Source organism: Anas acuta, chromosome 5, assembly GCF_963932015.1.
Source record: "Anas acuta chromosome 5, bAnaAcu1.1, whole genome shotgun sequence".
Taxonomy (NCBI): domain Eukaryota; kingdom Metazoa; phylum Chordata; class Aves; order Anseriformes; family Anatidae; genus Anas; species Anas acuta.
The window spans coordinates 50,039,774-50,063,104 of NC_088983.1; the positions used below are offsets into that span (position 1 = coordinate 50,039,774).

At 36.0% G+C, this 23,331-nt stretch overlaps 1 protein-coding gene across 4 annotated transcripts in view; it reads right to left on the reverse strand.

Moving 5' to 3' along the window:
* The window catches only part of RAG2 (recombination activating 2), a 486,146-nt gene that overhangs the window by 390,103 nt on the left and 72,712 nt on the right, over positions 1 to 23,331 (reverse strand). The window contains exon 3 of one of the 4 annotated variants that reach the window (XR_011097265.1): positions 1,331 to 2,147. The exons of the other annotated variants lie outside the window; for them this stretch is intronic. The gene's annotated coding sequence lies outside the window, so the exon portion shown is untranslated. Of the gene's footprint in view, positions 1 to 1,330; positions 2,148 to 23,331 lie in introns of those variants that run through there. 4 annotated transcript variants of the gene reach the window in all.

The following is a 23,331-nucleotide window of genomic DNA, read 5'->3' on the forward strand; positions in this document are numbered from 1 at the left end:
ACATGCTAAAAATCATGACCCAGTCTCTGTGCTAGACAATGGATAAAAAACTGTGTCTACACTTTATGGTATCTATAATGAATGCTACTACAAGAAACCTACAGATGATCTCTACTTGGTGAAAAAGCTAGTTTTAAGTATTTTTATGTATTCTTCTGCTGAAGGCCTGAGTGACTGAGCTTTACATATCTGAGTGCTCGCATGAAGTACCTGTTTATTTGCAAAGGAAGCAATCTTTCAGGGTGAACCACAGACTGGCTGAACAGGAGAGGGCACTGTTCCACATGGATGCTGGTCCACCTCTGCCTTCCCCGTAATTAAATGAGCTGCAGAGAAATTTGGCTGCAATTTGCACAATGAACACGGTTACTATCTGCAAACAGCCTGTGATAACAAATGGACGTGAAATTTGCTTGCTGCAGCTTGGGCATCTTTGCACAGCGCCTATGTGAATGTACCAAGTTTTTGGAGCAGGGAGCGTGTGTACTGTGCATTTTTATAGACATTATGTATACTTTGTTTAGAATGTTTAGGTTAGTTCAAAGTTCTGGATAAGAAGAATGCTGACTTGTATGAAATTATCTGTAATTTGTATGCATCATTTATAACACTGACTGTTTCCTGCCTAGAAAATTCATACTGCTTTTCATGTGGAACCTCTACAGTATTTATCACAGGAATTCAGAAGCAAACAGATAAACAAACAAACAAACAAAACCTTGTAATAGTATTAATTAAAGAAGACCTAATAAGAGGTGGGTAGGAAGAGGTTAAAAATGACAAATTTAGAATAACAGGCAAATCAGATGTACATATATTTTTCTTAATTGTGAAGAAATAATTATCATAGTGGGAAAAATTATTTGCATTTGGAACACATAAATTTTATTTTTTGATAGATAGGAAGCAAGGTTAAGAGGTTAGATTTGTACTGCATTTTTTTGCCAATTGCCTATGTCTTACTGGAACTCAGAAATTCCAGTTTACTTAAAATCAGGGCACAACCACAGAACCTCTAGCCATGCCAGTGCCCACGCACCTTCTTGTCTGGGTCTTTGGTGTCATTCCTGTCATATGAAAATGTGCTACACCAGCAGCTAAGCAGCATGAGCGAAGTAGACCTGCTTAAATTCAAAGATGTGCAAGATGTTCAAGTTATACTAGTACATTAATATGAATGATTCATTGCCTGTTTTGAACATATGATATTTCAGAATGATATAGAATAATGTAAGATACTGCACTGTGAAATACACACCTGAGAAAAAAAATTATATCAAAATATGGGGTAAAAAGCCATATACTCTGTGCACAAATCAAAGAACAGGAGTTTTACAGATAAGCTTTTATCATTGAAAATTTCAAAACTAATATAACTTCTCACATTCTCATCATGTTGCAAGGAAATTGAGGATGGAACTACTGATAAAAAAAGTAAAACAGAAAGATGGAAATCCGTCTTTGCATATAGTAAAGCTGCTACTACATCTTTGTTTTCTGAAGAAGAGACAAGAAATAAGTTTGACAGTACTGAAATATCTTACTTTGAAAAATACCTGACTTAGAACAAGTATTAAAATCTCATCTTGTTCCCACTGAAAAATGGTTCCTTAAGGTTTTTAATTATAGCATAGAATACATAATAAATTTGAGCAACTTTAAAAAATGTTAATATAAAAAATAAATTTTGTGTTACCATAAATTCCTATATTCCTTAAATTATACTTTAAACTGTACAAAATTTCTTTTGATTCCAAATAAAATGAGTTTTTAAAAACTTTATGCTCTTTTTTTCAACAAGCCTAAGTGCAAGGTGCTGCAGCTGGCTTGGGGCAATCCCAAACATGAGCACAGGCTCTTTGAGAGCAGCCCTGCAGAGAAGGATCTGGGTGTTCTGGTGGACAAAAAGTTCAACATGACCCAACGGTGTCTGCTTGCAGCCCAGAAGGCCAACTGCGTCCTGGGTTGTACCAAGAGTTGTGACCAGGTCAAGGGAGTTGACTGTGTCCCTCTGCTCTGCCCTTGTGAAGCCCCACTTGCAGTGCTGCATCCAGGTCTGGGGCCCCCCATCCAAAAGAAGGATGAGGACCTGTTAGAGTGGGCCCAGAGGAGGTTAGGAAGATGATCAAGGGGCTGGAGCACCTCTCCTGTAAAGAAAGGCAGAGTGAGCTGGGGTTGTTCAGCCTGAAGAGAAGGCTCCAGGGTCACCTTATTGCAGCTTTTCAGTACTTATAAAGGATGGGGGCTTATAAAAAAGATTGAGAGTGACTTTTTGCTCAGGCAGATAACTATAGGACAAGGGGTAATGGTTTTAAATTAAAAGAAGGGAGATTTAGATTAGATGTTAGGAGAAACTTCTTCGCTCAGAGGGTTGTGAGGCACTGGAACAGGTTGTCTAGAGAAGTTGTGGATGCCCCATCCCTGGAGATGTTGAAGACCAGGTTTGATGAGACCTTGGGCAACCTGATTTAGTGGGCGGCATCCCTGCCCATGGAAGGGGTGTTGGAACTACATGATCTTTAAGGTCCCTTCCAACCCGAGACATGCTACGATTCTATGAATGTAGTAATACACAGGATGTTTTGGATACAATACTACATATTTCTGGTTTATAGTGACTGTCTTGAAGAATCTAAATTACAAACTCTATCAAATCTCTTATGAGAAGAGCTGTATGTTGCATTTATTCTTATTAAGTTCACTTTCTGTAATTTTATGGAATATTCCTTCATTTTCATTGCAGCAAATGTTAAATGAAGAAAATACTTAGAAATGTGAAATTGAAAAAAAACATTTTTTTGTGAACTCAGTACATTGAAAAGTTCTCCTAAGTCAGTGAAACTATTCAAAGGATTAGAAGTCTTTCAGCTCCAATTCAGGAAATCCTTAACAAACTGCTTTCCTGAATAAGACCACATATTACACGCAGAATCAAGGTCTACAGGTAGCTGAGAATTTAAAATGTTAGGAACAAGTCACCAATCCTTTTAAAGTCTAAACAAAGTCCATTTCTTTAGACACAGTGGCACATATCAAAATGGTTGATAGGTGTGACAATTACGACTATGCATGTCTCATTTCACTAGAAATGACATCACTACTTTTGCTGCACAATTTATGGTTTGCTCTTTAATGATACTCTTGAGAGATATTCTGAAGAGAAAAAAAGATACTGGCTTTGGTAATTTAGTGTATGTCTTAACATCTGGGAGCAAATACCTGGATTTATTTGATCCTTTTTGAGAGTGACATATTTTTCTAGGTAATAATGGGGAAAAAAGAGAAAAAAAAATATTGGTGTGATGTTTATATTCATTATAGCCACGTTCTTTCTATTGGATGTGGAAGATGACATCAACTACAATCAAAGTGAAGGCTTAACAGAGACAATAAAGTTAGTGTCTGTGGGCCTGGGCCAAGACAAGGCCCTGTGGTGGCTAGTGCCATGTAACCTACCAAGCTGAGAGACTGGCAAGGACAATCCTTTCCTGGCATCCCATCCGGGAATGACTAAACTTGGACTTTTAACAATATTGCTCTTTTTTTTTTTTTTTTTCCCCATAGATCAACAGAAACCCTCAGTGTTCACTATATCCATTATATGGTCTTATAAGGAGTTAGAGGAGAACCACTGCTGGAAACATACTTGCCTTGATGTTCATCCCAAGCAAGGGCAGGCAGCTACTGCTATGTGTAATTTATATATCAATAGAGATGTGCTGCTTGTTTCAACTGCCTATTTTATCAAGAGATTTGCTGATTAAACTAGAAATCCAAGTTAATATCTGACTCATTACCACTGCAAAAATGAGGTCATGAACAATGGTTTTGGGATGAAGGTCAGCTAGCCAGTGAAGGAGCAAGCTGAACAGTTGCACAAAGGAACACTCTGTAGTTGTATCACAGCATGTTTTATCAGAAGGGTTGAATCCAGTTGATTTCAGACCATTACAAAATATCATAGATCTAATTCTGTAATACAGTACAATTGCTTTCACTCCAAAAAAAAAAAACAAAAAAACAAAAAAACCAACACCCTACATTTTGAAAAATTCATACAATTAAGCTTGGGAACTATAATTAAGTTTTGTAAGAGTATTTGTACCAAAGATTTCCTGATCTTATCTTTTTGATAAATGGAGGTCAACAATTCACCAGTAAAAGTCTGCTCCATTAAGCAGACTAAGACATTTGTCAAAAATTGCGAGCATCATCCTGACAAGTTTCATAGACTTTTATAAGATTTGTAAAAACATCACCAAAAAACATGTCACCATTTCTATATTCAGGTGCACGTGATAATGTGCTCTCCATTCTCTGGATATGTTTTTTTCTGAAATGACTTTTGTCACTGGAATCTATGTGATTGATGAAGTAGGAAGGCATGTCCACACATAAGGCATCAGTGCAGTTAAAACCTGAAGGAACATTTAACACTTCCCAAAATGGATAAAGGTTGTTGTAGATGACCTTAAGGGATTTTTCAGTATGTTGATTTCTATTGAACACTTGTCATAATGGTTGGCTTTTGGATCAAGATGATCTTCTGGGATTTAAAAATCTGTAAGTTTATTCTTGGCTGTTTGTTAACATTAATGAAACCCTATTTCATATTTCTAGTGATGTTACTCCCTTGGTGTTTCTACAAATAAGTTTTTGGTCCTCTCAGTGGCTCCAAGAATAATCTTCACATCCACCACATGATACAGCCACCAGGAGACAAGAACAAAATCCCCTTTTGCTTCCCAAAAATACAACATTTGTACTCTGATATAGATATATGTCTTGTAAGAAAATTACAAATTTTGTCAAATTATATTCAGCCGTGAATTTATACTATGGTAAACTAGATATGAGGATAATAGGTTGAAGGCTAGTGCATGTGTACAATACAGCAGAACCATTTAATTTTCACAAAATATGAAGATCCTTAAAGCATAAGTGGGAAATAAAAGAAAACATATATTGAGATCTCTATCAAACTGGCTTATCTACTATCTAAATTTTAAACATAGATATGAAGAACATATCTTAACACCGCCCATGGATATTAGATACTATCATGTGCAGCATTTCTAATACTAAACTGATGTATATTTTATTTCATTCTTTCAGAAGTTGGCATACCCAGAAGCTTTTTGTTTTGTAAATGCATATACTTTGAAACCATTATATGTATATTTGACTAATATTTCAAACTCCTAGAAAGTCTGACTTTGCATTTTATATGCTGTATAACATTTCACATTTTTTATTTGCTTTCAGATGCACAAGTTCTTGTAAGTTTAATTTACGTATACGTAAGATGAAAAATAAAGAGTTAGTAGGATGATGAGGAGGCAGACTTTAACGAATAGTTACACTTAGTTAGCCATAACCAACTCAGATTACTAAAATCCTCAGTAGTTGCATAAATAATGTCAGGATATTCAATAAGACATATCTATTGATGAAAGAACATGGACTAGTATATTTTTATTAATGATTTTTTTTCTTAGGTTTGGGCTGCAATCCAACAATCATCATTTACTCCCCAAAGGCCATCTCAGCATATCAAAGGCCATAAGAGATCGTTAGATTCAATAATATGAAATTTCTCATTTTTTCCCTGTTAAACCCCTGCAAAGCTCCCTGTTCTGCCTTTTTTTTTTTTTTTTTTTTATGTTTGAAAAAAAATATTCCATCTTCCTGATCATGCAGGAGGCCATATGTCACTTTGTCGCAGAACTGGAGTTTCTTTCCAGTAACAGATTGGGCAAACATGGAAAAAACACCCACTGAACTCAAATCTAATGGTATCTGCAGGAGTTGGATGATCCTTGTAGGTCCATTCCAACTCAGATATTCTATGATCTGGTTGAAGGGAGCATAACCATCCAAATGTAACAACATAGTGGCATTTTTCAATCCCACAAGCCATGTTAGATTTGCAGATTGTCTCTGTGAGCATTGTATGGTAGCAACTGGACAGCTGGTGTGGATTTTCTTTCTTTTTACTCATTATTGTCAAGGGGCCAGAATGGTGTGCTGTTTAGATTCCAAAAATGTAAGCTGGTACATGGGTTTGTATGTCAAGGTAGGCATTGAAACACAGCTGAGCAGCCTGTTATTGCCTCCTCAGAGATCCAGGCGACCAATTCCAGCCTGGGTCACAATGGTGATTTCATTTCTGAGCTTTAGGTAGGCCTTTCTTTGCATAATGGTGACAGAAACTCGCCAAGTCTCTTTGTGGGGTAGGTTTCTGACAGCTAGCTTGCTGCCAGTTCACAGATTGGCATCTCTTCTCCACATTGTAATTTCTTTAATAAATCCTGATTCTAAGCCTTAATGAAAACACAGTAAATTCTCCTGGGTGAAATAGAGGTGAATCTGTGGGTTAAAACTCCCAAATTATGAAAATGCGTAAGTTTGTTGGGCAGGAAATTCTATGATCTATTAAACAATTTCAATTTCTCAGTTTCATGTGCAAGTTTTGTTATTCACTGTCAAATCCATTTCTATTTTTCTCTGGATTACTTGCCTTAGGATGCAATTAATGTAATAATCTTAGGTAATGCCAATAGCAAAAATGCATTTGGTAACAAGATTGCTCATAAAATCTCTCTTAAAATTCCAGACAAAATTTCCCTGTAAACACTCTTTTCCTCTCCCTTTGCCTCTATATGATGCAGAGATAGGACATAAAAACCTATCTTGCATATGCTGAAGACAGTAAAAGTACAAATAAAGTCTATGAATATTCACAAAAACAAATGTTAGTAATGTTCATTCCTTATTGCTAGGTAAACCAAGGATTGCATTTAGCCTGGCCCCTCCTGTTGAACTCTAGGGAGAGAATGTATGAACATAGTAATCTTTTCTTTACAATGATTTGAACAAAATATCATTTGTATGGCTTTTAGTTTTAAGTTGTAGATATAGATGTTTTTTTCCATATACTATTATGAGAGGGTATCACACCTACTAGAAATGTATTACAAACATTTTCTTTTAGGCTGTCACATATAGCTCAAAAAGTTTACGTGGAATTTCACCAAATTTCCCTAGCTATTACCTTAAGAATATACCTGGTTATATACGAAGTTGAAAAAAAGAAATACACAATTAGTCCTGAATTCAAAAAAGAAATTATATTCACAGATATCAGAAAATGTTCCTGTAACAAGTTGGTTCTCACGTTCTCCAGGTGAATGTGTTTTTCCTATTTCTAAATCTGCAAGTTTTCATTTTTCTTGCATGGGTCTTTTTGTACTCTCTGCAATAGCAAGGCATGTCTTGTAGACTTTCTTGTATTTAGTTTCTCCATCCAAAGTCTACTGGCAACACATAAATGAGGTTCAAGCCTGTATACCACTCCATGTAACTCACTGTCTTTTCTTGGGAAGAGATGGGGAATTGATGTGAGAGCAATGGGTGGTGCCCAGGCAACTAACACGGCTGCTGTTACTGCCTCCCAGAAGCAGAAAAGGAGGCAGCAGGATCAAGGGAAGGCTTAAAATATGTCCTCTGGCTTATACCACCCTCTTAGCTTGCCTCTCCTGGAAGGTTGGAAAGAGACGTTGGACTTGGGCTAGATCTGGGATTGTGGCCATCCAATATGGAATAGCTCAGTTAGCTCAGATTTTAAATATATTGTTTCAGAAAGTTTTTCTTCCACATTGTTTAAGCTTCTGCTGTTTCAACATGTTGAATTTATTTTTTAAATTGTTTTAGTAGTTATTTTTGTTATGTTTTTATTTATTTATGTTTTGCTATCATGGTGTATCAATGCCTGGTGGTATTACTAATAGGGATCTGCCACATAGTCCTTATCTTTTTTTTTTTTTCCTAGATTGATATTTTATTTTTTTAAATTTACTTGAATTGTTGTTACTAATTTTTTGTCTTGCTCTGATTTACAGCAAATGCTAATTACACACATGTTCACAGAGCTGTTCAGTATCTACAGTACAAGAATGTCTGCCTTGAAGACACAGTTTATCAGATGTGTTTTGCCTTGCTTTGGAAAGTTACAGCAAGACCTTGAAAATCCCCTGCTTTTCCTCCATCTTTCAAGGGTCAACAGTTTCAGCTATGGCAAATGAACTGCACTGTTTCAGTATTTATCTGCCTGAGGGTCTTATTCATTTAACATGTAAAATGAAAATAAAGGGAGACTTTTCATGAACTGTATCGATTTCGTCACTGTGAGATTGCTAGTGGGTGTATTTGACACAGCTTCTAAAAAGCCATAAAGTAATTAACACTTCTTCGAAGTGCTTTAAGGGCATATTCTGTCTTTAGCTCTATGAAAAGTTCCCCAGAGTCTTCACAACTCATCTGGTTTCTGTCTCTTAAAAAGAAAAAGGAAAAGTTAGTAAGTATACATACAGCTGTATGTATTTATGGAGAATGAAGTCGATTGATATGACAGCCCATATGCTGTTTTTGGTAAAAGCCAAACAGGGTTAGGAATAAAATTTGTAACACGAGTTTTAAGATTTTAATGGTGTTTATATATATATATATATTTTTTTTTTTTTTTAAAGAGAACTAAGTGAAAACTAGTGAGGATGCTGCTGAGAAGGGTAGAATATATTGTGAAAGTTGTCTGTTTCTGATTTTAAAAACTTCATGTATTGATATATGTATATATATATATATCAATATATATCAATATATTATATATATATATATATATAATGTGAAAAGGATGAAACAACTGGATTTCCCATCCCTCCAAACCAGAGGAGTCTCTATTCAGAAGAAATGTCTTCAGGTAACCTCCACTTTCAAAGCTGAATAGGAGGTGTCAATGATTAAACTATATAAATATATTGATGAAAAACAGATTCAATTTGCGTGATGCACATTATTTCTTGATAAAAGAATAATAGAAAATATGAAAATAAAAATAAAAAATGATTTAAAAGCCTTTTTTTCCATTTATATTCTGTCCATATTTGCCAGTCTTGAATAGTTGTGTGTCAGCTCTCAAGATGTGGAAATGAAAGGCGTTGGCATGTCTTGTGCTTAGAACTCTTTTGTGGTAGGTGTTTTTTATATTTACAAACTGAATAAGCGGGAAAAAAAAACAAAACAAAACAAAACAAAAAAAAAAAACCAGAAGTTCATAGCATAATGTTTTTGCTCAAATAAGGATCATTGTAAGACAATATATTTGTGAAAACTGACTAGAGAACTTAAAAAATTTCATTATGTGGCTAAAATTATCAAATTGTCTGTGCTGCTGCTGCACTGAAATGATGTTTTGCCTTTGCAAGGTAGATTCTCCACCGTGTGGAGAATAACTGTGCAGAATATCAAAACTCTGACACTAACGTTAACTCTGTAGACTTGTCAAAAACAAAACTGTTTGTTCTTTGAATTGTCTGTCTTATTCCAGAATATGATAATTAACCATCTGATTTCAGACTGATACAGGGTATATCATTTGCACTCAGATCTCTGTACATTGATCCCCTCTACTGATAAAGCATTGTATTTATATAAAGCTGAACTAAGAAATTAATAGATGAATGCTGTAATCAGGGCTTTTTGAAGACTTCCGTGCATTTAGCATCAATAATCAGAGGAGACGCAGAAAGACCTGTTAAACAACTGTTAAAGTCTTTATTTTCTGTCTGTGTAACAACAGTTGAAGTCTTTATTATTCAGCTATAAAAGATGGGTTGGTTGCTTTAAAACCACATTTCAGTTGCAAAGTAGTAGATGTCTTTTAGGGGTCTGCTTGTTTAACAAACAAGGTGTCATCTTTTATTGAATTAGGAAGTTAAATGTAGTAAAAACTGCATGCTTCAACTGCAAAGCCACTTAACCAAGAGATTCAATTGTCTCAAATACCTTAACAAATATCTATTATTAAAAATAAGCTAATAGATATGATTGAGATTTAAATGAGTGAGCAGAAACAGTCTTCTAACTCCTGCCTTATTTTTAAGACTGATTCCCACTTCTCAAAACATTTGAGGATTGGTTTACTTGAAACCTGCAACATTGCCACTGAAGATGGCAACTTTCATCCTTTAATGTAAATAAATACTGTGTGCTGCAAGTGAGAGCTTTTGGAACTCCTACGTTCTGATATTCAAGCTGATATGTCATTCAAGAAAGATTAGTTTGGAAAAGGACACCCTCAAAAGAACACTACAAAGATAAACAGGTAATTGGAGAGTCTAACTTAGGATACTAAAAATGTTTGGCCTGTATAGTCTGGAAAGAGAGTGGTGTTTATTGTTCTCTATCAGTTCATCAAGGGAATAAACACCAGGGAAAGGGAAAAGCTATTAAAACTTAAGGACAATTTTGGCAAAAGAATAAATGAGTATAAATAGACTATGAATAAATAAGGTAGATACTGGAAGTAAGTTTCTAACCATTAAGGGAATGATGTTCTGGAAAAAAAAAGCCTTTAAACAAGAGAAAACGAGGAAAAAAAAATGTAATTAGTTTTACGAAGGAGCTACTTCTGTTTGCAATCAGCAGTTCCACTGTTGCCTGCAGTTTCCAAGGACTGTAATAATGAATCAGAATTTCTTGTCTAGCTCCATGCCCCAATCTTCTCTGTGTGATACAGAAAATTTGCAGTCCATATGCACTACTAGCCCTACTCACATGCAGGTCTCAGACCTTTGCCTAAACTATTAAGAAAGATATGTAGATGCAGAGAAACTTGAGAATATCATGCATTTTTATGTAGCTGTAGGAGTCTTTGCTTCTTAGTCTTTGTATATGAATAGCTACACATTTACAGTAACATGCCTATATCTTATCTATCAATTCTATAGCTGATAAACTAGTATATTCACAACAAGCACTTTTAAAGTTTGTGCTTTTCATCTTAAAAAGGGAAATTACCTTAAAAAATTGGGTATGACATAGAGTTTAGCCTATAGACTACTGCTAACTTCACTGTCAGAACCCTGAGGTTGTCTGTACCATGTCCTTTTTTCTCATAAAAAAGTTATAGGACAAAACAGTCACTCACCTAAAAGCTTCCAGCTCAGCAAAGAAAGAGCTAGAAATTACAGTTAACATCTTTCTCATAGGGAAACTCCAGAGGCACTCTGTGTTGCAGACAGAACTAAACAATGTGTGAATTCAGGTTGGGGGAGAAAACTGCACAGACTGAACCAAGACTAAGCCAAGGGCCTTTGAATCCTAACACTTTCCCCTCTGCCTAAGAACAGAATACTGAAGGAAGGAGGTACAGCTGAATGTAAGAAATGATGAGAAAAATTATTTCTGCAGTGCCAGAAAAGTTTGCAAGACTACGAACCAAGTAAATAGCATAATTAACTTAGTGGAAAAAAAAAAAAGAAAAAAAAAAAAAGGAACATATGAATACAGGGATATTAAATTATTTGCTACAACACATTTTTTAAAAATGAAGCTTTAGAAATCTGTTCTTATTTCTTCTTATTTAAGTGAAAGTTCTTCAACTGACTCTGGGGACAATCGCTTATTTTCCTGTGTCAAGAGCACTGAAAATACAAAGTCTGGAATCCTGCATACAGGTTTCTTCTTTGCCAGTAGCCCAATACAAGTTCATGTTAGAACAAAGCTGGTAGATGAAGAGCCGTGACTACCCATGTAACTCTTGAGAGAATAACTGATTGTGCCCAGTGTCAGTTATGCACTTTGGGTCATTTGAAATAGATATTCCCTCCAGGCTTGTCATCTCTTTGTGTTACCCTCTTCAACAGAGCACAGCAAGAGCAATTCAATTATGTTGAGGAAAATTAAGTATATATGCAGTGCCAAAACGCAGTGCAACATGACATAGACGAAGCTAAACCTCCATGTAGCACATGCAGGACTTGCTCTCCAGTGGAGATCTCTATGCACAGAAGCAGTGTGCAGCCTGAGCCTTGCTGCACGCATGCCTTTCTGTTGCTTCTCAGTAACGACTTCTGTTTTAAGAGCATAAAACACTGAACTTTGTTTTCGGTTCACCAGGGAACGGAGTCCTTTGCTTTCAGATGAGCCATGCTTCTGAGTTTGTCTCACTTTTAAGTGTGATTTGAAGCTTAACGCTCTGTGCCTGGAGGTAGGCTGCAAGTGAAGCTGTTGCTAGTGCATAGTAATACCAGTGTCATGTAATGACATCAGTGAGAAACCAAGCACAGAGCTTGGCAAGGATCACCTGATTCTAACTAGAATAATCCATTTATATCTTCCAAATGAACTCTGTAATAACTAAACTGGGACCGCTCTCGAAGTATCTTTTAATTTAAGCGTAAAAGGCATTTAATAATGCAAAAAAATATACATATATACTCCCTAGATCAGCAATAATACGTTTCCCTGTATTCATTAAATCACCACCAGGAGCCTAAGATTTTCACTTAGCTTTCTTGTATAGGGAAATTAAATCAGACCATTATTTCTGATTATTTTCTCTCTCTGATCCATGGATACCCTTCCCTCTGCCTGCTTCCAGCTTCCTGTGCACCAAGGACCAAAGGCCCAGCTCTGATGCTGCACAGATGCATAGCTTTCACTCTGATTGCTGAGGAGTAGCTGTGAGGAAGTTCATAGATTAGAAATTAGACAGAGACAGGGCCATTAGGATAAAATCATTGTATCAAGCAGGTAAAGGGAAAACTCCATCATGGGAAGGTATAAATATCTATTGGAGAAAAAAATGAGAGTCTGACTGGGGCTGTGTTATTGGGTCATCACATCAAGTTATCAACATCACCTATGTCGACAAGGTGCTGGAAATTACATCTCAATAACACGGAGGAGCAAATTCACGAGAGCTTCAGAGGCCAGTCCTTCCCCACTTGACTGGGGCTGCCTGGCCAGCAAAGACTTTTCAGGTATTGTAGCAGAAGACGTGAGCAATAAATAATTGCTTGGTATCTTTAAGTTTGGTATACTCTGCTTGCAAAGTCTCCCTGCACCCTGCTGAAGAAGACCAAACAAACTAATCCACTGGAAAGTTTCCTTGAGACCTGTCACCTCTGTTACATTTGTGAAAAAAATAAAAACAAAAATCTAACAGCCATAACTCAGCTGTATCTGTACTCCTGAAACACTAAAGAGTATTTGGAACTGGGTGGAAGATGGCAGATGTTTAATACCTCCTACGACTTGCATCAGCGAGCACATTTGGAGAGGAAGTGAAGAAGATTATTACACCCAGTTGGAGTTTCAAGGAGAATTTAGTATAAAGCATAAGTAAGTATCCTCATCAGAATTTGTTCAAGAGGACACAGTAGTTAATAACACTTTTATTCTTTTGAAGAGCACCAATTTTTTCTCTATTTATTTTCACTACTTTACAGAAGAGAATTTCTGTTTTGAGATTGAAAATTGATTATAAGATGCTCAGAAGTACTGAGACAAAGAAGAATGTCATCACATTATTGGTTCAGCAAACAAAGCCCTTTACTCGTTACTATCACCTCATTTTCCTAGTGCCACAAAGGACAAAAAATAAATTAAAAAAAAATCAAAAAGCAGGCAAAAAGACTTTGAAATTTTAGCAATGCCTCTCCCCCTACTTTCCTGTTTGTTTGTTTTTTGTTGTTGTTGGAGAAAAACATTTTAAACAATACACAAATTCATATTTCCAACTATGCTGTTTCCAACTGCTCAAAAGAAAAGTAGTTTAAATGTTTGGCTAGGTTAGCTAATAGAAATGCATTCCAGCTCATGATTAAATTCCATGGTGTTTACTGAAATGTAAATATTTACCAGTACTGTCACTCACATCCTAACATTGCACCTATTGAAATTCCACTGCAGCAGGTGGCTAGTATTGTTTCTTATAGACTACAGAATATCTAAGGTCTACCTGACAGACAGAAGAAGATGACATACATAAGTTAATGGAGTTTATTTCAGCAGCATAACAAATAATAACAGAAAGATGGGTAAAAAGAAGGAAAGTAGATATGCTATTTGCAACATTTTCATGCAGAAGAAAGATATATATAGAAGAACGACCCATATGCTACTTTTTTTCAAAAACCGTATTGCTCATTTCTAAAATAAAAAAAAAATAATAAAAAATATCTTCTTCGGTTAGAGTCATTATAAGACCTAATAGCTCACTGTTCTTTTCTTATAACAATTATAATTGCCATTTCTTCTTTTGAGAGAGAAACTTACTGTCTTCTCTTTTTTGTGTGTGTTTCGTTTTTAAAACATTTTAACTTACTTAATTGCATCTGCTTTGAACACTCCACTATTATACTATATACGCTAAGTAAACAACAATTCTTCATGAAAAGCACTTTATATGTTCAAAATGCTACGTAAACATTCACTACTGAAATTATAGAGATTAGAGTTGGAAGGAGCACTCTGGACTTTTTCCATAGCTCTATTCAATTAGGTACCATTTGAACCTATTTAAAAAACTCGCCTCCTTCTGACAATCAGTCTCAGCAGCCTCTCAAAATGAACCAACTTAACATAAAATAAGTCTGTTTAACACCCAGCCTTGCTACATGGATATCATATTTTCTTTCAACAAGCTTATTCCTTTAAATTGGCAGCTCCCAACAACGTTGTGGAATAGATTTGCAGATGGGCAGGAGGTGTTTTTACTATTTTTTTTCAGCTAGGCAACTTTCAGTTGCTTTTCACTTCAAAACAATGAAAAGCTAGGTTGTTTTTTTTTGTTTGTTTTTTGTTTTTGTTTAATAGATGAAACATTATAATTTGCACTGTGTACATTACATATCAAGGGCTTTTTATTTGTTTTTGCCATTGTAATGATACATCTTTCACTTGATGTGTGTATTCCTTTTTTAAGCTAAGACATTTTGTGGTGGTAAAAAGTAGCTGAGAATAAAGTGATCTGGCAGAAAAGAGGCCATTTCATATGTGCAGGTATGGGTACAACACAGTTAATGGCAATTTGCAGGTCTTTCTATATTCACTGTGGAAGTTGTTCACAGTGCTGTGACAGAATCCTTCAGGAGAAGAGCCTAATCCTGCCTCTGTACATTGTCACACCTTCCTAATGGGAAGCCTCCAGTAGAAGTCGTGCTAAAAGAGGACAGTTGTTCCCCTTTTTGTTGAGAAGTTATACATAAAAGTGCTAGTCTTGAATGAAACTTGCTCATAGGGTTCTTCCAGCTCTGGATCAGACACAAAACTGTCAGGATAACGCTGATTTCAGGGCTAGTATTTGACTTTCCCTCTATCTGAATTCTAAAAGACTCTTCTGTCAGTTATTAATGGGCACAAGCATGAGATGATAGCTGTTTCTGGGCACTGTCAGCAGTCTCTGTCTACCACACAAAAAGAGTTCGTGTTCTGGAAGTACAGAAATGACATTACCACTTTGATAACTCATTCAGTGCCATCAACAGAAACTTCTACCCACTGTATTTTAGTAGTATGAGATTTCAATAATAACGATCTTAAGTTGTGATCCTTTCAAAGGAAATTGATGAATTACTCAGAAGGTACGTTACTGAAAAACTACAAAAAGGTCAACAGAAAAATTGACGTAATTCTCTTTCAAAAAAAATGAAAACTGCTGCATTGCGACACCCTTGTGCCATCAAGTAGCTACTTAAATCAAACAAAAATGAATGAATGAAAACTTCTCCTCAATCACCCTCTGTGAAGAACACGTGGAGTGCACCGAAAATTTTATGGTGCTGTAATTACTCTGATTTGTTTTAGCAGGCTCTGTCGCTTACCTGAAAACTGCCATGAACTGATGCAGCTGAGCATCACATATTCATTAGAGCTTCTTTTTTTGATTTATCTTTGTTATTTTCTCATCACTCCATAAATGACACCCAACCACTTCTGAGGATTTGCCAATCACAGTTGAGGAAATGATATTTGAGGTAAATCCTTCAACGACATCCTCTCTTGTCCCAGAAGATCTAATGCATAGTTGCTTTTGACTTCTCCATGCATTGAATTTCTTGTATACAATTTACAGATAGTCTGTTACAGTGCCAATGTAATACCCAAATAATACACTGGAATCACTCACAATTATATAAATGAAGCATGTACATAGGCGCATTTAGTTGCCTCTGAAGTCTGTTCAGTCTTCAGCATGGATACAGCACAGGCTCAGCCTGGCGGCTATCTTTAGACTCATTTCACAGTGCTACCTGCTCCTGTTGCAGTATGTGCAGCCACAAGAACATCAAAATGTTCCCTCTCAAGGAATCAGAACCTACTGCAATCAGATTGCCTTTCTACTTTTTCATATAATTGTCCAAATGCTGACTATTTTATGAGCCTGTATAACTCTAGACCATTGTTATAAGATTTAAACGCTAACATGTATCTTCCAGCTTGCATAGGCTAGAACTGCAGTTGCTAGCACTAGCACAAGACAATTTGTTTGACAAATGTTCTAAGGTGAAGTGGTATTATTTTTAGAAATCAGGTCAGTGGATAATTATGGAGCAGAAAAAGCCAGTCTCATCTGTGTTAGCTTACTTCAGATGTTTTCCTACGGCTGGCTGCAAAATATTTAAAAGACTAATAGGAATTCAACACTTCGATAAATAAATGAAATGGAAAAAAGAAAAAGAAATATCAAAAGGAAGGAAGTGTGAGCTCTTTTGCTTCAAGGGATTTTATATTTTAGCCTTTTCCATTGTGATAGGTAATTCTCTAATCTTTTGTACCAGCATCCAAATTACATTTCTTATACACCTATATATGTTAATTCTACTAGGAAACCAAGATAATGAACAGCACTTAAGAGGAGCTTTAGAGATCTCAGTAAATGGAAAAAAAAAAAAAAAAGGTTTTCTTTAACTGAGGAAATCCACACTTCTGCACTGAGTACAAAATCTGACAATCTGTTGTGAAAGAATTAGTATATATATAGGCCAGCACTGAGGTACAATAATGGTTTCTTGAGATTGTTGTTCAGAGGGCTGCGGTATTTCTTGCCCCATTTAGAGCAATCCATGTCTCTATTTCTTGATTGATCAGCTGTGATAAACATATGCCGATAAGGAGCTGACGTGTTTCATTAGTCTTCAAACATATTGTCAGGAGAACTGTCATTATGTCTGATGCAAGAATAGGGTATATTTTATATATATGTATTTAGGCACACATATGCACAATCATATATAAGTATATATGTGTGTGTATATATAAGTATATATATTTACATATACAAGGAATGTTCATAACTCTTGCACCTGCCCAATGGTGCACTGATTTAAGGGGATACTGCTGCATGGAGTACATATCACAGTCAGGCTTAGATGATGCATATCAGCTCTTGAAGTTTAAGTCTTTGGAGTTATCCCCACTGATAGATCTATATTCATCACTTTTCAGCCTAATACAAGGATAGTTTACCTCTCTCTCTCTCTTTTTTTTCTTCTCTAATTCTAAACACTTCATAAAATGTTACCCTCTTTTAATCTTTACATATCTTTAAAAGTCCAGGCCAGGTCTTTGTGAATTTAAAACAATTTCACATTACTGTGGCAGAATAGAAAGATGTGAAAGAGGAGGTAGATGAAACCTGCTTTGCCTTTATGCTTCCAGAACAAGGTGAAGTGCCTGTGGCCTTAATGAGAGCCTGAGCCTTCAGTGCCTGTGGCCTTAATGAGAGCCTGAGCCTTCAGACTTTCTTCATTTTTTATTTTTTTTTTTACTGTGATGATGTGAAAATTAGAAATACCTTATATGTGCCCTGAAAAGCCTTCTAGGAAGTAGGCTGAAATCACTGGCATATTAACAAGGGTAAATGAACATCCATGTTCCCATCATCTGCTTTAGCTTTCTTCCTTTTGGCTAGCTGCCCAAGGTTACCCACTTCACTAGCCTGATTCCACTTAAAAGGATGTTGAACCAAATGGAAATTTAAGGAGAAGCCTAAAAGTGAAGGCAATCATTAACCATTACCCTTTAGTTCAGGGACAAGTATGTTCTGCAACAGTGCAACGTTCTCTTATCACCGTGCAAGTGACTTGTTGCTGATAAAGCTGTGTCAGAACATGTAACCATGTAGAGATAGGAAACAAAGGCCAGCGGGACTAGAGAAAATTATATTAAAGAGTCAAGGTTTGAAATTTACGTTTAAGTTCTCCCTTCAGTCTTGGAAGACACTGGAAATAGAGTCACAACGAAGAGAAACGTTGGTGGAAGTATGATATTACTTCATAAGATTTGTGTAAATACACTGTTTTCATAAATATTGCATCTGTTGTATTTCCATGGTAACTGTTTCAGAAAAAAGTATAATATTGTTACTGCAATAGTTTTAAACTTTGCTTGTAACCTTGTGTTTTGGCCCTATGCAGGGAATTTTAACAACCTGCTTTTTTTGGCTATGTTGTATCTACATTATAGCTTTAGGGTGAAAAATGTGGTTTTTAAGGCAATCTCAGAGTTGTCGTCACATTGCATGCTATGATTTGCATCGCATAGCAGTCTGCGCTTGGTTATTTTTGATGAAAACAGATATGCACCAGCTGCTAGTGGGTTTTCAGTCTGAGAGACAAGCGCAATGGTGGTCAGAATAAATTCCCAGGATCCTGTCCTCTGCTTGAGTGTGCATGTCAGGTCCTCAGCTCCAATTCTTTCACTCTGCAGATCCTTGCTGTTGTACCAGACTACTTGTTAATGCAGACATTGCCTTAGTTATCTCTAGTGAACACCAGGGTTTAAGACTACAGGTTCAAAGACGCTATTACAGAGAAGTAAGCTTGAGGAATATATTTGTTACTTCGGTCTTCCTCCTGAGGAAATATTGGCTGATGGCTTCCTTTAGTGTTACATCAAACACTGACCTGAAAGTTATTTGGATATCAAATTGCCTTCTGCAACAGTCAGAATGTTTTTATCCGGAAGATTAAAAGAGTCAAAATCAAATAACTGATTTTCTGGTAGTGAAGAAGAGATGTATTATTTCAGAACTGATTAAACTTACAAAGTCACATCATACATAAGGCAGTATAAATCCTGCCAGAGATCCTTTGGAGAAACTCTTCTCTGGTTGTTTCCAAACTCCAAAAAGAAGTTTGGAAAGATACTGAGTGATACTGCAATAATCATGGTGAAAATGACCTGTCCAAGATACATCAAAGAAAATGCATGATAGTCAGCAGGAAAATTTGTTGTCTGTCACAGATACCTTTGCAGTAGGTCCATAACCTTTTTTTTTCTGCTTCTGTTGCATTATATGCAAAGATGGCATATTCAGCCATCTGCTAGGTGGGAATCCCAGCCTAGTTTTAAAGTTTGTTCTGAGATTATTGTGTAGAGGGTGATATGGAAGGTATTCCTACATAAGAAAATACTTAAAATTAGAAAATTCATTGCCTACTTTAAATTATTATCTCTTGTTCACATTCTCATACAGATAAGTAGAATAAAACCAAAAGTACCCATTACTTCTAAAGATAGTCAGGCTCCAATGGGGGAAAGAAAAGATAGATGGTGACCAGTCCCGCTCACCTTCTTTCCTAATTTTCCCTACTGTACAGGTTACTTAAAAGCACACAAAATATATTTGGCATCCCAGTTGAGTGAAAGGACTATTTGTATATGACTGGAGAAAGCAGGTGGTTTATTTCATTTCTGAAAACCCCTTTTCACTCCCAGCTGGAAACACTGAAAAGTGGGAAAAAAGTGTCAGTTTCGCTTTTGGTACAAAAAAATCTCATTGCTCTTGGCAGTGACCTCAGCTTCCAAGAAGAGGTGTTAGTTTTGCATCATTTCACAGCACTGGCTGATCAGGAGTGGCATTAACCTAACTTTAGCAGAAGCTCGTTTTAGCTCTCTCAGCCAGAAGAGAGTCAAAGTGACATGACACATATGAATGGTACAACAATGGAGAGATTACATTAAAGAAAAAAAAAAGCTTGACGTTTATGAAGGCTCAGGTCAGAATATATATAGATGGAATATTAACCCTGCACTGCAAATTGTGTGCCAGCTCCAGATCTTGTTGAAACTGACGCAGCTTTAGATCCTAACAATGTAATACAGAGATACCATCATGGACACATAAGTGATTAATAATCATAGCTTTCTTCAACACAATAAGCAACATTGTACATTGGCTAGGAATTGTTTTCACAGAACATTTTAGGATTTTCTCTCTAGGCCAAAGAAAAGGGAAGCACTTTGGTGTGGCAATAGATTTGTAAAATTTGAAGAATATTTTTTTCCTTCATGAATGTTGCATTGTTGAAAAGCAGCTTCATTATACATTTTTTCAAGCACGTAGAGTTTTACATTGTCTGATCTTTTGAGTTCAATAGTTGCATGTATAATTAAATAACCTGAACAAATATGTCAACCTTTATATGGTTCCTAGTTTGTAACTAATGTTCCAAAAAGTATTTGAAACAATTTAAAATACTGTAGTTTGAAGTATACGCTCATTTTACATTCAAAAAATATATTTAAATGTGAAATTCTAAATGAAATATTGGAATGCAACACCATGATGAAATCACTTTTTTCCCCAAAAAAATTTATGTCTCAGGTTAAAAAAATACACAACCATCACTCAGCATTCTGAATCAGAGCAAAATAAATGTTGGTATTTCTCAGCAGATTCCCTTGAAGAACAGAGATGCAATGGCACTGCACACAACACAAAGGAGTGCACAGACAGATCTATCTTATATGAATATCAGTGGCAAAATAATTGTGCATAGACATGAAATATCACTGCAAATATCTATGTGGTATGTATAATGACCCATTTGTTAGTGTCTTTATATGTATTGGTATAGCAGGCATTAGGTGGAGGCACGGCACTATGCTACCTACTTATATTGTTCAAACTACATAGGTATCAAAGTTCATAGAATCAACAGAACAAGAGAGGTGGTGAGAAGCTTTCAGAGAAGAAAGCAGGTCAGTTGCATACTGAGGTGACCAAAAACGATTCAAGCCTTCACTGGATATCTTATTCCACCAGGTTTTATTCACTACCCAGGTTTTGCAATTTACTACACACACCTTTGTATTTCTAGTAAAGAATAATGCAGGCTTAAATCTCTATTTTATCTAGTTTATACTTTTTATCTTCCTATTTTACTTACTATTTCAGCACAGCCAGTATTGTACTTTAATTTCACATTTAAAAATTTAATTTTTACTGAATTCCTTCTTTAATGTATCTTGTTAAAATAGCTGCATTATTACAGTATACAGATTAAACTAGAGATAGAAAGCCTCTTCCTTGATATTTAATGAGATAAAGTTTCTATTCATTACATTAAAGATTGGTGGTAGCACCGATAATGTACTGACTCTCTTAATGCTCTTAACTCATGAATAGCAGATGTTTCAGCTCTTGCTAATTCCTCTTTTAATCCCCTTTCTTCCTTACACAATTCTGAAAAAAAAAAAAACTTTGCATGTATTCTTGCCACGTCTGTTAATATTGTCTTTACGTAAGAATTCTTTCTTGTGTAAGAACTCTCTATTTCTACAAATAATTACAGATTCATTACTGCCATTACCCTCTCCTCTGCTTTCACTGCTTTCTCTGAAAACAGCCATTTGTTGAATTTCATTAGCATTAATAAACACAGGACAAAGCTTAAGAATTTCCGTTAACCCAAGTAGGACTAGCACATTACACTCTGCATGAGGTCAGAAAGGACAAGTTTCTTTAGCAGAATTTTCCATTAATAAAATGAATGTGATAATTCACTGGAAAAAGTATTCACTGCTGCTGAAAGCCTATTCTGTGTATGTTGCATAGGCAACAATCACTAGGTAAAGGAAGTGTGTAGGTGTAGCACTTTGCTTTTCCAGAGTAAAGCTCTGATTTCAGAAATGCTGAATGTGAACTACTGAGCGATTCCTGTTGGATTTCAGCAGGAGCTGTCAGTACCAGCGGTGAAAACATTATACTAAATTTGGTAGGCTCTCAGTAATAAGCACAAACTGGGAATTAGTAATAAGCACAAACTGGGATCTTTGCAAGTAGCACTGGACAAATACCAGTGGATAGTAAATTCCCTAGAAGTATTATTGTAGTTGTTCTGAAAATTATTTACAGAATTGACCTGAATTTAGTTCTGGCTGAAAGAAACCTCTCAAAATAAGAAGGCTCACAACAGCTAACTCTAACCATTGAGAAGGTACTTAGAGCACTTGGAGATTATTTTTTAAAGAATTCCTTCATCTGCTTCAAGTTTGAACAATATTTTGAAAGAGAAGCATAAGACTACAAAAGGTTTCCAGTGTCTCTTACTCTCACAAAGGAAGTCACATACGAATAAAATCTTCACTGATGCTAGAAATGCACAGCCCCACTAGGTCAGTATGTTGTATCAGGTAAGAAAGACAATCTCAATGACCTTCTTTGAGTAATAAGTACAAAACAGTGCACTTTCTCCAAAACCATCCTCAAAGAACTGGCTTCATAATATGCTTCAGAGGTAGTGTTCATGTTCAAATACTCTTATACATTGGAAAGAATAGCCAACTGTGAGTGATAATTTTGGTAGTCTCATTACTGAACTTCTAGGCCTCAAAGGGCATGGTCAGCTGATTTTGAGATATTTACTGATCTCAGCAAATACCACTTTTGCATTTTGCATATCTGACAAAGTAGAGCTATTTAGTTTGGGCTCATGTCAGACTCTGAGCTAAAACCAAAGAGAGGTCCAGTAGTTACTAAGCTACATAAACACAAACTAGAATGAAAGCTGGCATGAAATTGATGAACATTCACAGCATTTTGTGCTTAACCCTGTGTAAAGTCAGCTGTTGAACAGCCAGGGGAAAGCTCTTGTTTTTGCAAGTTAGTACAGAGGTCTGCAGTTTATTAGGAGGGATGACAGTGGCTTTGTTAGGGACCAATTTCCATTTATTTACTTTCCTGTCACTGAGTTCAAAAGGGTTTGTCCTGGCATGGAAAGCTGGCAGAGGAAAAGCAAAGTAAATGCACTGTTTGGCACTTGGACTACTGCTTGCTTCTGCCTGTGAATAAAATTACTGTAAGAGACGTGTTAGTGACTATACAGTCTATAATATCCTTGTGAGATGAAATTGAGACAATCAGACATAATTCAATGATGTTTATAAAGGTGTATGTCATGTCAGACTTTTTCTTTTCACAATACTGACCTTGTTATAAATGTTCTCAAACAAAACTTATTACTGACCTCTAAAAATGAGGCTAAAAGCTTCCCCAGCTTTTCAGTGGGGCTTGATGACCCTGGAGAATTACTTCTGTCAGCATGTCTTGTGTACTAACAGAAAATGACAAGTAATCCTGTGCTTAATTCACATCTCTCTTTCATCGCTGAGGCTTTTTGTTAGTTACTGATACACTTCTGTGTACACTGCAAGCAAGGGGTGAACAGTGATGGGCAAAATTTTGAGGCTTTCTCTTAA